This window comes from Plasmopara halstedii (assembly GCF_900000015.1).
Source record: "Plasmopara halstedii genome assembly, contig: Scaffold_3109, whole genome shotgun sequence".
NCBI classification, from domain to species: domain Eukaryota; phylum Oomycota; class Peronosporomycetes; order Peronosporales; family Peronosporaceae; genus Plasmopara; species Plasmopara halstedii.
In genome coordinates, this window is record NW_020190012.1 from 206,036 (window position 1) to 210,322 (window position 4,287).

Consider the following 4,287-nt stretch of genomic DNA (forward strand, 5'->3'; position numbering starts at 1 on the left):
TTAAGGCAACTGGTGACGGCTAGTACCATAACGGCATAAGTTGCATAGCGAAAGCTTTCTCAATTTCTTTCGGCGGAGGCTGTGGTCAAACTGTAATGGCTTTTGCCTTCGCAAGATCTTATCACAGACCCTGCTACCCAATGAATCAATTCAGCTAGCAGATTTTGTCGGCGCCAGATACAGCCTTGTTGAATTTGACAAAATAAAATCAAGAAAACTCTTAACACTTTTGTACTGAACGCAAGCATTCGATGTGGTTCTCCGTATCCTATTCAGTGTGCTCTGCACGCATAAAAATTCATCATCAAACAGATTTGACAATAGCCACGATCTAGCCTGAACAGCCGCACCAGAACGTTGACATTGCATTAGATAGTCCTATGGCATGATCTCATCATGCCACCCAGATAACTCGCCACAGTGATAAGTATTAGCTATCTCTTATAAACATTAATAATATTAATCAAATGAAGTCGAGGGCACTGAACAAAGTGTAATCGATCATGCTCTTTAGTACCAATCTTCTCAATAAAATGGCATTTACACCGTATTAATTGCATGGTAGATCTTCTGACAACACGTCAGGGTGCCTCTGACAAAAGTTAGAAAGGACCTTCACGATTCTTAAGGAAGGATATTTCACTCCTCAAGCATGTCTTTCGAGTATCCGCAATGACAGATTCATTAATGACGAGCTCAGCTTCTCTTCCTGTAGTAACTGTGTCATTTCAGTAATCTCGCCATCTTGAATATCGTTGACCATATCCCCGAATACCCTCTCCAACTCTTTCAGAGGTAGTGGGGGGAATCAAAGCCCATAAAGTGACAACGGTCACTTCATTCTTAAATTTATACTGATTCTTGCGAGCTTCATCCCCCCGCACGCTGACCAGTCATATGGTGTGCTGACTCAGCAGTACCGTCACATCACCAGATACGATGAAATATCCTGTCTATCTTTAAGGCCTAGCCATTTTACTAACGCAAAGACACCTGTTACTTAGTTAATGGTTCAATTAGCACAGGTTTACCGGTTCGCTCACTATCACTTTGGCCTTTTATTTCTTTGTGCTCGAACTACCTGGCAAATCTATTTCCAAAATATTTGGTCAAAATAATGTTTTGCACGGAAAATACTGAGGAATGCAGCCTCGCGAAAAGTGATTTGGCTTTTTTGGCGGGGGCGAGCTCATCACTCGCCCAAACTAGGAAATGCTCGGCACCTAACTTTCTCGATCTTCAGTCGGCCTATGGCTCGTGGCATCCTAGCCACAACATACCCAGGCTGATATTGTATGTCGTATCCAGGTATGGGACTAGACAATTCTTTGCTCTCTCCAAGTATCAAACTCAACTTTAAATTTTGCCACGGTTATCGACATTTCTACCAATTTACTATCGCGAGATGCACAATTTTATACTTGGTTTCTCCATTGCCTCTATTTCTTCGACAGTCGCACGTCGCACGTATATGCACGACGTATAAGATTTGTTAGGCCGACTCACCTCGATGTTTCCGAACGCGGTCTTTGACGTACTCATGAGAGCTGACGCAAATAGACTGTCAGTAACTTTGCGCAGAAAGTTGCTGACACGTTGCAAACATGCACGGATAAACATCTACCTTTTTTCATGTTCGGCCGCCAGTACAGAGAGCTGAATAATTCATATGCCCAAAACGACCTTTTGAAGGAGTTTGCAGGCTTCATAGATAAAATTTCTTGCGTGCGTCTAGCGAATAAATACCAAATTTATTTCAAGAAATAGCTGTGTAAATGTGCAGCTCTAGCTTAAAAGCGATATCGGATCTTATACGTCTTATAGATTTCAGAAAATCAACAGTACAATACATGGTACATATCATATCATCGATTCGCTAGCTCACTTTTGGACTCATGCAACAATTGGAAGTGCTGTCGATGCAAACGAACGTACGCCGCAACATATGGCCGACCAGGCTTCAAACGTTTTAAAAAATATATATTTAACGACTAGCGCTAACTGCCTGTCAATCCGTGCGAGAGTAAGGGTGACTGGGCTGGTGTAGATTGCAGCACGACCTACTGAGATCATACACTGCAAGATTATTCCACCCAATATAAGCCGACAAAGTTTCAACGTAATGAAGCTTGTATGCCGATTTGTATTCCTTCAAGTAAGGACAGTATGAGCCGCAGTATCAAGCGCCACAAAAGACGAAATTAGTTCCAAGGCTAGAACCGAAGCACAAATTACATTTCCTTTTCAGTTTTGAAGGCCACCTATCCAACGATATATTAAATCACGTATTGCGTATAATGTACGTATAAGAGAATTCGCCAGTGAGATACCTCCGGATCAGCCACCCTCGCTTGTGGCTGTAGATAATGTGTATAACCTTTAAGGGTAGTACCAAGTAAATATTTTCTCCAGGAGAATAGAGGTTAGATTCGTAAGAAAACTAATTTGCGTCAGACGAAGCATAAGCGCATCATTCGTTTGATCTATAGGTGATAAGGTCGCAAATGTAAATTGTCACTAACGCGCGAGGCCGACGGCATTCTCGATTAGAAGTGTTAAGGATCAAATTATTGCGAAGGTTTGATTAAGTCAACTAGGTGTATCTTTTGCAATTCAAATGTTTATGTATCGATATAAGAACGCAAGTATTAACGAGCTTTGCTCAAATGATGATTCTCATCACTCCTATGGAGGCAGGTACTCTCCTGGACACGGTAGCACTTACAAATACCAGCTTCAAGGAGGGTCTCCAATATGGCGCAGATTGAATCGAGACTCTACCTGCTCTTAAGGTTGTGATGGGATTTGCATCAATCTGCTTGTAGCCGCGTGAGCTGGTAGGCTTGCAGCTTACGAGCCCACCAGAGGCAATGACAAACGGATATAGCTTTCTCCAAGTTACGAGCTGTACAGTGGTATTTTCAAATGTTACATGTGTGGCAGTTACCTTTTTTTTCTCTCTGGGTCTCTTCTCTTTCAGCTGAGATATGAACCATTGAATTTCCATACAAGATCGACCAAAATGCACTCGAAACACTCTAAGATTTGCTATGAACAGGTCATCTTACTGGTACAGAGCTGAAGCTTCTTTGTGGGAGCCTATGAAGGTGGAAACCAGCTCAGAATGAAGCGACACTTACTACGAGACATTGACCTTACAGCTCGGGTTGCTGACCGTTAACATTAACTCCAGGGCCTTGTAAGTTCGTAAAAGTCTTGGCAAATCCCCAGCATCGTGTAATTAGATACGTCACGCACCGTCAAGGATAAACCACAGCAGGTAGAGGCATTTTAGATGCTAGATATATACTATCAGCTCATCTTGCGATGGGGACACATGTAAATGCTGCGTAGGTTCTGTTGCTCATCTTGCGATGGGCACAAATGTAAATGCTGCGTAGGTTCTGTTGCATCATCAAAAAGTTGAGCATTTCAAGAAAGAATGATGCCTTCGCGAATCTGATTTCACTATATGATCCTATCACATATATGGTGTGATTTGAAAGCCATGATATATAGATCAACCGAAAGAGAAAACGCTAGGTGCCACGCGCTTCTCCCTGAGTGGGGCATGAATCCAACTTTATACATAGAGCGGTTTATTTCCTGAATTTTTACGGCTCTCCATTCCTGTCATGGTATTACTATACCACGGACCGTGTGACCCGCCCATCGTGCGGAAATTAAAGTCTCTCGAGATTTCAGAACAAGTTTGTTTGCTTATGTGGGGACTGCAATAATCATTTCTCTAGTATGCGAGTCTTCACCTGCAAAAAGATTTTCTCAGTTAATGTGTGCACAAATTAGAAAGATCGTGAGATCACCGAGTCACCCTTGATGGCACCAAGTTTTTTCATTTAGCGAATTCCAACGGGCATGAACGCGCCGTCGAGTTTAAAGGTCGTCAGTTAAGGCTGTCACAAAAGAACTTCCGACTTCCTGGCAAAGAGCTACTTGCTATAAAGTATGCTGCTGTCAAATTTAGGGTACACCTGCTAAGCTTGGAGCCATTTGTGATCGACTCAGATCACGCCTGTTGCGCACAGCGCACATCACATATCTTGCAGCAAATGGCAATTCAGTATTTTTATGCCAAATCTATTTTACAGGAAAAGTATTAGTGAAGGCATTTGTTGCGGTAGCGTATGCGCTTTCGCGTTTGGACTATAAATGCTGCATATACGATAATTGAGGTTATACATTGACGGGGCAAAAGATACAAGTTACAAGTCCGATGTAGCTTGGGCTGCGCTTTTAAAATTTGAGAAGTAAGGCGGCGTAGAGATC